Source organism: Macaca nemestrina, chromosome 17, assembly GCF_043159975.1.
Source record: "Macaca nemestrina isolate mMacNem1 chromosome 17, mMacNem.hap1, whole genome shotgun sequence".
In the NCBI taxonomy this organism is placed as follows: domain Eukaryota; kingdom Metazoa; phylum Chordata; class Mammalia; order Primates; family Cercopithecidae; genus Macaca; species Macaca nemestrina.
In genome coordinates, this window is record NC_092141.1 from 62,825,707 (window position 1) to 62,839,656 (window position 13,950).

The following is a 13,950-nucleotide window of genomic DNA, read 5'->3' on the forward strand; positions in this document are numbered from 1 at the left end:
TACACACACACAAACACAAAGGCAGTTCTTTAGAACACACACACAAAATGCTTGAGCAATCTGTGAAGATAATACTGCCCATATAAAACACAGCGGGAAAAAATGTTTTACTTGATAATGTACATACAGATGCTGACCAAGTTCAATTACCTACACCAAAGGATAATAAATAATTTCTAGTTGGTTTTTTTAAAATACAAAAAAAAAAAAAAACTTCCCACCTAAAATTATCAAAAGAAAGAAGCTAGGGGAAGGATCTTTCTTTTGTTTTGTCTTGTTTTGAGACAGGGTTTCACTCTGTCACGCAGGCTGGAATGCAGTGGCACAATCACAGCTCACTGCAGCCTTGACCTGGGCCCAAGCAATCCTCCCACCTCAGCCTCCCAAGTAGCTGGAACAAGAGGCACATGCCACCAAGTCCAGGTAATTTTTAAAATTTTTTTGTAGAGATGAGGGTCTCCCTATGTTGCGCAGACTGGTTTTGAACTCCTGAGCTCAAGCAATCCTCCTGCCTCAGACTACCAAAGTGCTAGGATTGTATGTATGAGCTACCATGCTTGGATGGGCAGGATTTTTTTATTTGAAACAAGGTCTCACTCCTGTCGCCCAGGTTGGAATGCAGTGGTGCAGTCATCATTCACTCCAGCCTCAATCCCCCAGGCTCAGGTGATTCTCCCACCTCGCCTCCCAAATAGCTGGGAGTATAGGCGCATGCCACCATGCTCAGCTAATTTTTGTTGTTGTTGTTGTTCTTTTTTTTTTTGAGACAGAGTCTCACCTGGTTGTCCAGGCTGGAGTGCAGTGGCATGATCTCGGTTCAAGTGATTGTCATGCCTCAGCCTACCAACTAGCTGGGATTACAGGTGCCTGCCACCACGCCTGGCTAATTTTTGTATTTTTAGTAGAGATGGGGCTTCACCATGTTGGGCAGGCTGGTCTCAAACTCCTGATGTCAGGTGATCCGCCCTATCTCAGCCTCCCAAAGTGCTGGGATTACAGGCGAGAGCCACCACACCCAGCCCCTGATGGGAGGGATCTTAATGAAGTATTTTACAGTCATGAAGGAAAAAAGATAATTTAATAAAGCCTAAAAAGCAGCAATGAAAAATGTTAAATGTCTAGAAAAAAAAAAAACCCAGAAACAAAATAAAATATAAATTAAAAAAAGATCTCTACATTATTTCATTCTAATTTAATAAATTACAAAACTCTTTTAACACAGCAATGTTAGAAAATATTTACTGTCTAGAATTTTTCTCAGTCTTATAGAAGGTAAATAAATACTTATTTCGAAGTAGACCAGTAAGTTAATTTGCTTAAAGCCTGATAAACCACACCATAAGCTACCTGTGAAAATAGGCCAGGGAATCCTGGAAATAAAAGTGAATGGGAGATCAGGCAAGGTGGCTCATGCCTATAATCCCACCTCTTTGGAAAACTGCTAGAGGCCAGGAGTTCAAGACCAGCCTGGGCAACACAGTGAGGCTCCTTGTTTTAAAAAAGAAAATAAAAAACATAGCTTTGGCTAGGCATGATGGCTAAAGCCTGTAATTCCACCATTTTGGGATGGAAGGGCAGGAGGATAACTTGAGTCCAAGAGTTTGAGACCAGCCTGGAAAATACAGTGAGACTCTGTCTCTACAAAAATTTTAAAAATTAAGCTGGGAACAGTGGCTCACAGCTGTAATCCCAGCACTTTGGGAGGCTGAGGTGGGTGAGTCATCTGAGGTCAGGAGTTCAAGACCAGCCTGACCAACATGGTGAAACTCCGTCTCTACTAAAAATACAAAATTAGCCACGCGTGGTGGTGGGAGCGTCTGTAATCCCAGCTACTCGGGAGGCTGAGACAGAAGATTCACTTGAACCTGGGACATGGAGGTTGCAGTGAGCTGAGATCATGCCCTTGTACTCCAGCCTGGGAGACAAGAGTGAGACTCTGTCTCAAAAAACAAAGTAGCCAGGCATGCTGGTATATGCCTGTAGTTCCAGCTACTTGGGAAACTGATGTAGGAGGATCTATTGTGTTCAGTTTGAGGCTGCAGTAAGCTACAATCATAGCACTGCACTCCAGCCTGGGTGACAGAGTGAGTTCTTTTTTCTTTTTTTTAAGATGGAGTTTCGCTCTGTCGCCCAGGCTGGAGTGCAGTGGCACAATCTCGGCTCACTGCAACCTCAGCCTCCTGCGTTCACACGATTTGCCTGCCTCAGCCTCCAGAGCAGCTGGGATTACAGGCACCTCACCAACACACCCAGCTTTAAAACAAAAGTTTTTTTTTTTTTTTTTGACGCGGAGTCTTGCTCTGTGCCCCAGGCTGGAGTGCAGTGGCGCGATCTCGGCTCACTGCAAGCTCCGCTCCCCCAGGTTCACGCCATTCTCCTGCCTCAGCCTCCCGAGTAGCTGGGACTACAGGCGCCCGCCACCTCGCCCGGCTAATTTTCTTGTATTTTTAGTAGAGACGGGGTTTCACCGTGTTAGCCAGGATGGTCTCGATCTCCTGACCTCATGGCCCGCCCGTCTCGGCCTCCCAAAGTGCTGGGATTACAGGCTTGAGCCACCGCGCCCGGCCAAAACAAAAGTTTTAAATTTTGATGTTATCCACTTTATCTATTTTTTCTTTCGTTTCCTCAACTTTTGGTGTCAAATCCAATAAATCACTGCTAAACTCAATGTCATGAAGTTCTGCTTTCTTCCAAAGATTTTATAATTTTAGTTCTCAGATACAGGTCTTTGCAAGACCATTTATTGAAAAGACTATACTTTTCCCCACTGAATGGTCCTGGCATCTTTGTCAAAAATCATTTGACCATATATATGAAGGTTTATTTCTGAGCTCTCTATTCTATTCCATTGGTCTTTGTCTGCTTTATGCCAGTATCACACTATTTTTAAATATTTTCAGTTTTGAAGCAGAAAGTGCTTTTGGTGATTGAAATATTTGCATGATGTCAGAAAAACTATTAATAGCAACTGAACTGGTTTCAAGAATCTTTCCTTATGTTTTCTTACACATTTACTTCCTCTAACAGATTTCTGATATTTTGATTTCTCTCCAACTATAGAGGCCCATGTAAGGGACTATTTAAAACAGATAATAAGTTAAATAAGCTGGGAGGGTTAAGCAAGGAGCAACATGGAAAGCAAATATAACTGATCTATATCCTGCAATCTCAGCAAGACACCAGCAAGGGACAGGAAAACCCCTGAATAAAAGCCCAGAGAACAATTATAGTGAATAATGTCTAGAGAATCTGCCTTCTCTAAGGAGAACCAGATACTTGGATAGAAAGGGGGGAAACATCTAGTTAAAATGATGAGCAATCTCTGAAACTGTGGTTATAATTTTTCAGCTTGCCTGAAATGAAAGAAAAGCATTCTGATTTGGAGGTTGTTGAGTTTCATTCGAAAAACATTTTTACCACCTGCCACCTACAGGCACTTAAGTCCCTACTGTTAAGTAGCTCATGGCATAGGGGCTGGAGGTAGATATAAAATAAGTAAAATATATGTGAAAATTTCAATTAGCGATGAGTACTATAACAAAGCTGAGTAATGAAATAGAAGAGTGGTCAAGGAAAGCCTCCCCTAGGGGTAGGCATTTGATTTAGAATCTAAATGATCAAAGGAAAACAGATTGCCAAGATCTGGGGAGAAGAGCATTCCAGTAGACGAAATAGTGGGTGTATGACAAAGGCCTGTTTGAAGATCAGAAGAGACAGTGAAGTTGGACTGCAGCAGCAGCACAACCCTATACTGAGTTCTTAATTATGTACCAGGCATCATTCTAAGTGCGTAAATTTACATACTAATCCAATGACTCCCTAAAAAACAATTCTATAAGATCGGTACTATTAGCATTCTCATCTTATAGATGAGGATACTGAGCAAAGTTGTTAGTCAAGGGTCAAAATATGATTTAAAAAAAAAAAAAGACTGGGCGCGGTGGCTCACACTTGTAATCCCCAGCACTTTGGGAGGCCAAGGTGGGTGGATCACCTGAGGTCAGGAGTTTAAGACTAGCCTGGCCAACATGGTGAAACTCCATCTCTACTAATAATACAAAAATTAGCCAGGCATGGTGGTGTGTGCCTGTAATCCTAGCTACTTGGGAGGCTGAGGCAGGAGAATCGTTAGAACCTGGAAGGCAGAAGTTGCAGTGGGCTGAGACTGCTCCACTGCACTCCAACCTGAGTGACAGAGTAAGACACCATTAAAAAAAAAAAAAAAGTTAAAAGGCTTTGTGGACATAATAAATGATTTCAACTGTATTCTAAGTTTAGGGAAAGCCTAGGCCAGGCATGTGGCTCATGCCTATATATAATCCTAGCACTCTGGGAGGCCAAGGCAGGAGGATCACTTGAGGTCAAAAGTTTGATCTTTTTTTTTTTTTTTCTTTTTTGTAAAGACAGGGTTTTGCAATGTTGCCCAGGCTGGTCTCGCCAAAGTGCGGGCATTACAGGCGTGTGTCACCACACCTGGCCCACGGCCAGGAGTTTGAGGCCAGTATGGGCAACACAGTGAGACCCCGACTCTGTAAAAATGAAAAAATTTAGCTGAGGATTGTGGTGCATGCCTGTAGTCCTAGCTATCCAGGGGACTAAGACAGGAGGATCACTTGAGCTCAGGAGTTAATGGTTGCAGGGAACTGTGATCACCCCACTATGCTTTGGCCTGGGCAACAGACTCTGTCTCTTAAAAAAAGAAAAAGCCTGGGCAACAGACTCTGTCTCTTAAAAAAAGAAAAAAAGAAAAAAAAAGATAGGTTTCTATTGGAAAGGTGGGATATAAAACATTTTTAAAAATTTTAATATAATAAAATTTTTTTTTAAAGGTAGAGAGGAATATACCCATTCATACAAGTATTATAGGCATAGCCTTGAGGCTTTTAAAAGTCTAGTATTCTTTATCAAAAAGTTCCAGCAAAGCCATTTTGTAAATAAAAGGGTCTATATGGCCAATCACTATTCTTGTTGCACTTTATGCAAATAATCAGGCCACATACAATAAGACTAAAAGTTACTTTGCACACAAATTGATTACTACAATTTGTCTTTGATAGAAATAGGGGACTAAAGAGAAAAATAATATGCTTCAAAAGAAAACTATAATATACCTTGTATCATATTCCAACCCCGACCACTGTTTTTGAGTTATTGTCTGTAATTCAGACTGAGTTCTGAATTACCTCTGACAGTGTCCTCTAACAAACCTGGATATATATATTTAAAAGCTTGTTTTCATAGATCCCATCAGGAATAAGATCTGTTTTTGAAGGACTACTTAAACTAGGACTTATACTTCTATACATGTAGAGATTTCTCTTCCTTCTTGTCAAGGTCTGTACCTGCTATTTTTATTTTAATTAATTAAATTAATTAATTAATTAATTCAGAGATGGAGTTTTTGTTCTATTGCCCAGGCTGGAGTGCAATGGCGCAATCTCAGCTCACTGTAACCTCAGCCTCCTGGGTTCATGTGATTCTCCTGCCTCAGTCTCCCGAGTAGCTGGGATTTACAGGCGCATGCCACTATGCCCAGCTAATTTTTAGTAGACACGAGGTTTCCATGTTGGCCAGGCTGGTCTCAAACTCTTGACTTCAGGTGATTCACCAGCCTTGCTTCCCAAGGTGCTAGGATTACAAGTGTGAGCCACTGAGCCCGGTCTTACTTATTTTTTTAAGAGACAAGATCTCACTCTGTCACCCAGGCTGGAGTGCAGTGGCACTCTTGCCTCAGCCTCCTGAGGAGCTAGGATTACAGGTGTGAGCCACTGAGCCTGGCCTTAATTTTTTTAAGAGACAGGATCTCACTCTGTCACCCAGGCTGGAGTGCAGTGGCACTCTTGCCTCAGCCTCCTGAAGAGCTAGGACTACCAGTGTATGCCACCAAACATGTCTAATTTTTAAGTCTTTTGTAGATGGTGTCTTGCTGTGTTGCCCAGGGTGGTCATGAACTCTTGGCCTTAAACAATCCTCCCACCTCAGCCTCCAAAAGTGCCATGATTACAGGGTGAGCAATGGCACCCAACCTTGTCTTGTATCCCTGAACGCACTTGTCTGGCCACAACCTGGGATTCATGAATGTTTACAATTAAATATAAAAAAAAATCATTCCTCAGACTCAGACATGTGCCCCTAGTCAGCAAGAATTAGCTATAATGGTTGTCACCCCTAATCCCTCATGAATGAAGAATGTAAATAGAAAAGGGGGGACTGAAATAGTGCCCCAAAGAATTAAAGACATCAGTGAGTAATATAAATTTTTAGTTTGTGGGATAGCAGATAAGGAAAAAAACCAGGGTGGGTGCGGTGGCTCACACCTGTAATCCTAGCACTTTGGGAGGCCAAGGCAGGTGGATCACCTGAGGTCAGGAGTCCAAGACCAGCCTGGTCAATATGGCGAAATCCCGTCTCTACTAAAATACAAAAATTAGCCAGGCGTGGTGGTGGATGCCTGTAATCCCAGCTACTTGCACAGGAGAATTACTTGAACCTTCGAGGTGTAGCAGGTTGCAGTGAGCCGAGATCACGCCGCTGCACTCCAGCCTGGGTGACAGAGCGAGACTCCATCTCAAACAAACAAACAAACAAACAAACAAACAAACAAACAAACAAACTTTAGGCCAGGCACGGTGCCTCACACCTGTAATCCCAGCATTTTGGGAGGCTGAAGAGAGCAGACAGATTGAGATTGAGCCCATGAGTTCAAGATCAGCCTGGGCAACAGGGCAAAACCATGTCTCTACAGAAAATACAAACTACCTGGGTGTGGTGGCGTGTGCCTGCAGCCTCGGCTACTCGGGAGGCTGAGGCTGGGAGGATTGTTTGAATCAAGGAAAGAGAGGTTGCAGTGAGCTGAGATCGCCCCACTGCACTCCAGTGATGGAATGAGACCCTGTCTCCAAATAAAAAGAAAAGAAAAGAAAAGAAAAGAAAAGAAAAGAAAAGAAAAGAAAAGAAAGGAAACAATTTGCTGAAACTCCTTCTGCTTGTAAGATCACAAAACTGGATGACATCAGCTGGAACCAATGTGCCCAACTGAAGTCTGCATAGAACCAGTTTGCTGATGTCACAGCTGGAATTTCCATTACGTTTCACAGTAATTCCCCCTGAATTTGCACATGCAATCCATGAGGTAGCATGAAGAGACAGCCATGCATGCCTGAAGACTTTCCAGACCTCCCCTTTCCTTCTGCCAGTTACCCACTGATCTAAGAATTCATCCCCTAAACCTTTTCTAATAAAATTAGTGCATTAAAGCCAGCACAGGGCACCAGATTTGAGCTGGACTCCTGTCTACATGTTAGTCGACTTGCAATAAAAATATTTCCTTTACTCAAAAACTCAGTGTTGGCTAGGCACAGTGGCTCATGTCTATAACCCCCAGCACTTTGGGAGGCTAAGGCAAGGAGGATTACTTGAGCCCTGGAGGTTGAGACCAGCCTGGGCAACATGGTGAGATCCTGCCTCTACAAAAAACACAAAAATTAGGCCGGGAGTGGTGGCTCAAGCCTGTAATCCCATCACTTTGGGAGGCCAAGGTGGATGGATCACTTGAGGTCAGGAGTTCAAGATGCGCCCGATCAACATGGTGAAACCCAGTCTCTACTAAAATATAAAAATTAGCCAAGCGTGGTGGCACATGCCTGTAATCTTAGTTACTTGGGAGGCTGAGGCAGGAGAATTGCTTGAACCCAGAGGGCAGAGGTTGCAGTGAACTGAGATCACGCCACTGCACTCCAGCCTGTGCAACAGAGCAAGACTCCCTCTCAAAAATTAAAGAAAAAACAAAACACAAAAAATTAGCTGTGCATGGTGGCGTGCATGTATATGTAGCCCCAGCTACTCCAGAGGCCAAGGTGGGAGGATCATTTGAACCCAGGAGTATGAGGTTGCAGTGAGCTTTGATTATGCCACTGCACTCTAGCCTGGATGACAGAGTAAGCCCGTTTCTAAAAAACAAACAAAAAACAAAACCCCCTGTGTCACAGTACTAGTTTTGAGTGCATCAAGCACTAAGCCTCTTTTGCTCAGTAACAAAACCTTCGGCTTTTAAATTTAGCTGCTGCAATATTTTATCTTCTCCTTACCTGTCATATTATTTATTTTCCCTTCTTTCATTACACTTTACTGTCCTTTTAACCATTTCTGATTTTTTCTTATTTTTCATCTCTTTGTTTCCAAGTCTTACCTAGATTCTCTATTAAGGCTCTTTTTTTTTTTTTTTTTTTTCCCTTTTCAGTTTCTAAGTGGCAGGTAAGGGATAGAGTATCAAATAACCAGGAAAGGTGGTATGCCTTTCTTCTTCCCTTGAGACAAACTTGCTACCACTCTGATGCTTCTCCTAACAAATTTTCTATCTTCTTCAATATTGATTATCCAACTCCACTCCCAAATAAACATATATACTTCCAATCTAGGTAACTCAATTTCCAAAACAAAAAATATATCTAATGTAACAAAAACATTGCATTGACGAAATGCTGCTTTTTCCTGTCATTCACTAAACTGTACTTTTATGAGGAGTTTCATAATCTAAGTTTCTTAGGTTTGCCAAAACATCACTAACTCCTGAGCAATTTTTATAAATATTATATAGGGGTGCCAGGAGTCATAGGTGAGAGGCTTTACAAGCAATGATCCTAATTAGACTTTAGTAACCTGTTCTCTATGAAATAAAGCACAACGGACAGACGTGAAACATCAGGTAGGTAGTCAGATGTGGGCAGACCTAGGAGATACTATTAAACACACATCTCAACAATCCTAATTCTGTTTTTAGCATGTCCTGAAGGGGTTCTAAGTATTCAGCTGCCATTGAGTTAGCTTTTCACCTGGATTTGAATGTTTTAGAACATTTAAAAAATTAAAAGGAGAAGACAAATATAATCACTGTGTTCCTCTATTAAAGTAGTAAGAACTGACCGGGTGTGGTGGCTTACACCTGTAATCCCAGCACTTTGGAAGACCGAGGCAGGCAGATCATCAGGTCAGGAGTTTGAGACCAGCCTGGCCAACACAGTGAAACCCATCTCTACGAAACATACAAAAATTAGCTGGGTGTGGTGGCAGGCGCCTGTAATCGCAGCTATCAGGAGGCTGAGGCAGGAGAATCGCTTGAACCCAGGAGACAGAGGTTGCAGTGAGCTGAGATTGTGCCACTGCACTCCAGCCTGGGCAACAGACCTAGACTCCATCTCAAAAAAAAAAAAAAAAAGTAGTTCTTACTACTTTTTGGTCTTTCCAGTTCTAATCTGGCTCCCTAATAAGATGGATATAAGCTTCAGCACTTAAATCCCTTCTACCACTCCACATCTAGTATGTCTAAGTATTTGCTATTATTTAGCACCCTTTAAATTGTATGTTTTTTTTTTTTTTTTTTTGAGACGGAGTCTCACTCTGTTGCCAGGGCTGGAGTGCAGTGGTAGGAGCTAGGCTCACTGCAAGCTCTGCCTCCCGGGTTCACGTCATTCTCCTGCCTCAGCCTCCTGAGTTGCTGTGACTACAGGCGCCCGCCACCACACGTGGTTAATTTTTTTTTTTGTATTTTTTAGTAGAGACGGGGTTTCACCGTGTTAGCCAGGATGGTCTCAATCTCCTGACCTGGTGATCTGCCCGCTTCGGCCTCCCAAAGTGCTGGGATTACAGGCATGAGCTACCACGCCTGGCCTAAATTCTATTTATTCTATGTAATTGATAATGAAGACAGTCACCATTTTTTTTTTTTTTTTTTTTTTTTTGGAGATGGAGGCGCATCCTGTTGCCCAGGCTGGACTGCAGTGGCGCGACTCGGCTCACTGCAACGTCCCTCTCCCAGATTCAAGCAATTCTCCTTTCTCAGCCTCCTGAGTAGCTACAATTACAGGCACACGCCACAATGCCTGGCTAATTTTATTATTTTTAGTAGAGACGGGCATGTTGGTCAGGATGGTTGCAAACTCCTGACCTCGTGATCCACCTGCCTTGGCCTCTCAAAGTATTGGGATTACAAGCGTGAGCCACGACGCCCGGTCTTTTTTTTTTTTTTTTGTATTTTTTCTGAGATGCAGTCTCGCTCTGTTGCCCAGGCTGGGGTGCAATGGCAGGATCTCAGCTCACCGCAACCTCCACCTCCCTGATTCACGTGATTCTCTTGCCTCAGCCTCCCAAATAGCTGGAATTACAGGCATCTGCCACCACGCTAGCTAATTTTTGAATTTTTAGTACAGACAGGGTTTTGCCATGTTGGCCAGGCTGGTCTCAAACTCCTCACCTCAAGTGATCTGCCCGCTTTGGCCTCCCAAAGTGCTGGGATTATAGGTGTGAGCCACCTCGCCCAGCCGAGATAATTATCTTTAGAAACCAAAATAAAATAATTGGTGGGGTAGGCTGCCAGGGTTTTAGCTACTACAGCAATTATTTTTTTCCTTCATAACAAACATTTATTTATTTTTATTTATTTATTTTTTGAGACTGAGTTTTGCTCTTGTTGCCCAGGCTGGAGTGCAATGGCACAATCTCGGCTCACAGCAACTTCTGCCTCCCAGGTTCAAGCGATTCTCCTGTCTCAGCTTCCCGAGTAGCTGGGATTATAGGCGTGGGCCACCACACCCAGCTAGTTTTGTATTTCTAGTAGAGATGGGGTTTCTCCATGTTGGTCAGGCTGGTCTCCAACTCCTGACCTCAGGTGATCCGCCTGCCTTGGCCTCCCAAAGTGCTGGGATTACAGGCATGAGCCACGGTGCCCAGCCCAAAATTTACCTTTTAAAATACACACTTTAAAGTGCATAATTGATTTTTTTTAGTATATTCACAGTGTTGTGCAACCATCACTACTATGTAATTCCAGAACATTTCAACAATCTCAAAAGATTCCCTGTACCCATTAGCAGTCGCTCTCTATCCCTCCCTCACCCAAGCCCCTGGCAACCACTAATCAACATTCTTTCTCTATGGATTTGCCTATTCCACACATTTCATATAAATGGAATAACACTGTAATGAAGACTTTTGTGTTGGCTTTCACTTAGCACATTTTAAAGAATATATCCATGTTGTTGCACATATTCATACTTCATTCCTTTTTGTGGCTGAATAATATTCTACTGTATCCATTCTCCAGTTAATGGACAATTGGGTTGTTTTGACTTTTTGGCTATTATAAATAATGCTGCTATAAGCATTCCAAGTTTTTGTGTGAATATATTTTCAGTTCTCTTGGATATAGCTAGGTTATGTGGTATTTCATCGCTTTTTTTTTTTTTTTTCTTTTTTGGGAGACCGAGTCTCACTCTGTCATCCAGGCTGGAGTGTAGTGGCACCATCCTGGTTCACTGCAACCTCCGCCTCCCAGATTCAAGTGGTTCTCCTGCCTCAGCTTTCCGAGTACCTGGGATTACAGATGCGAGGCACCACACCCAGCTAATTTTGTATAATTAGTAGAGACAGGGTTTCACCATGTTAGCCAGGCTGATTTGGAACTCCCAACCTCTAGTGATGCACCCGCCTCGGTCTCCCAAAGTGCTAGGATTACAGGTGTGAGCCACCATGCCCAGCCAATTATGTGGTACTTCTATGTTTAGAGATTTTAGAAACTGCCAAGCTGTTTTCCACAGTGGCTGTACCAGTGTACACTGTAGTGTACAGTTTCACTAGCAATTTGTGAGGGTTTTAATTTCTCCATATCCTTTTTTTTTTTTTTTTTTTGAGCTGGAGTCTCACTCTGTTGCCCAGGCTGGAGCGCAGTGGCACGATCTCAGCTCACTGCAACCTCTACCTCCCTGTTTCCAACGATTCTCCTGCCTCCCTCAGCCTCCCAAGTAGCTGGGATTACAGGTGTACACTACCACACCTGGCTAATCTGTGTATTTTTAGTAGAGACAGGGTTTCCCTATGTTGGCCAGGATGGTCTTGAACTCCTGACCTCAGGTGATCTGCCCACCTCAACCTCCCAAAGTCCTGGGATTACAGGGGTGGGCTACTGCGCCCAGCTTAATTTTTGTATTTTCACTAGAGACAGGGTTTCACCTTGTTGGCCAGGCTGGTCTTGAACTCCTGACCTCAGTTGATCCACCTGCCTCAGCCTCCACATCCTTGACAATACTTTTTGATTACAGCCATCCTAGGGAATGCAAAGTGGTTGTTATTCTTAGAATTTCCCTGATGGCTAATGATGTTGAGCATCTTTTCATGTGCTTAATGAAAGCAGCAGGCTTTCACAAACTACAGTAAGGTTTTCACAAACTACCTCAGGAGGGAAGAAGATTAATGGGCAAAGTTTAAATAATGTATATATACAGTACATGTCTTTAAAACATATACTATATAGGTACATGTTTTCTTCCTCTCCCCTTCCCTTGTTGAAAAGAGTCAGTCCTAAAGCCATTAGGAGGGGCACAGCAAGGTAGGTGTCAATGCCAGGTTAGAGGTTGGGGGCAGAAGCTTGAAAAATATGTCAGAGTCCAAGCAGAGTGAGGAGAGGACCCTTGAGAAGGGTGACCTAGCAGGAGATACTGGGACACAAGCAGGGTGAATGGGCAGCCTTGGGTAGAGTATCAGAGACAAAGTAAGGTGAGAAAGGCATCCACACAGAGGACAAACCTAGTGTGGGTTTTAGAACCCAAGCAGGACTTTGTCAGTGCAACAGGAGGAGGGTGGCAGGCATGAAGTGCCCGAACCCAGTGAAGTGAAGAGGGCATCTTTGAGAGAGAAAGAGAGCGCGCGCACAACTGTAGAGTGAAATTGGTTAAAATCAGGGGAACTGAGTAATAAAATACATTAACCACAACAAAGATGGGCAAGGTAGCTCATTCCTGTAATCCCAGTTTTTGGGAAGGCCAAGGTGGATCACTTGAACCCTGGAGTTCAAGGTTACAGGGAGCTGTAATCATGCCATTGCAGTCTAGCCCGGGCAACAGAGCAAGATCCTATCTCTAAAAACAAAAAAACATTAACCATAACAGAAGCTAGGTTTCTGTTACAAAGGGAGTTGTGAATCTGGAAAGGGAGAAAACTAGACTAAATTATGCAGTGTTGGATTGGAATTGGAAATATCAGTATATTAACAGAAACACAGTTCTCAATATATACAGATATAAACATAAATGTAAATTGTGTACATATATGCACGTGTTCATGTACATACATATACACACACACACACACACAAATACACATATATATTTTTTCTCCCCCCCCGAGCTCTGCCTACCAAGGGGGCCTGGAGCAGTAACCCCCCAATGTCAATGGTATAACTCCCAGATACTGGCTTCTAAACATTTCTTTCTAGTAGAAGGAATCAGGGCTCCTTGGAGAAACAGGGCAGAGAAAATGTAAGAGGAGCCTGGAACACCTTGTGATAGAAAGCAAGTGAGCGCTCAAAGAATGATGGGGACATGTCAAAAAGTCATGGTAACCAGCTTGAAGGGGCTCCCATTGGCCAAATCTGGGACAACCTGAATATGAAAACAAACGAGAGTAATGAATTATAATTTACTAAATAAAAAAGGGAAGCCATAAATTCGGACTGATGTAAATTAATAAACTGAAGTTTAAGAAGTATGGGACGGCTGGGCATGGTGGCTCACGCCTGTAATCCAAGCACTTTGGGAGGCGGAGGCGGGTGGATCACCTGAGGTCAGGAGTTCGAGACCAGCCTGGCCAACATGGCAAAAGCCCGTCTCTACTAAAAATGCAAAAAATTAGTCGGTCATAGTGGTGGGCGCCTGTAATCCCAGCTACTCAGGAGGCTGAGGAATGAGAAGCACTTGAATCTGGGAGGCAGAGGTTGCAGTGAGCGGAGATCGCACCATGGCGCTCCAGCCCGGGAGACAGAGCGAGACTCCATCTCATTTAAAAGAAAATGAAGATGAGAATAATTAATAAAACATAAGATGTTCTTGGATAGCATAATTTAGTACCTTAGAAGATACCAATACTTCCCAATATAATTTAATTTCCTGATTAAATGTCCAA

The 13,950-nt window shown here is 43.1% G+C and overlaps 1 protein-coding gene across 4 annotated transcripts in view; it reads right to left on the reverse strand.

Annotated features, from left to right (window-relative positions):
* The window catches only part of LOC105472254 (F-box and leucine rich repeat protein 20), a 162,288-nt gene that overhangs the window by 57,010 nt on the left and 91,328 nt on the right, over positions 1–13,950 (reverse strand). The gene's annotated exons all lie outside the window — the stretch shown is intronic.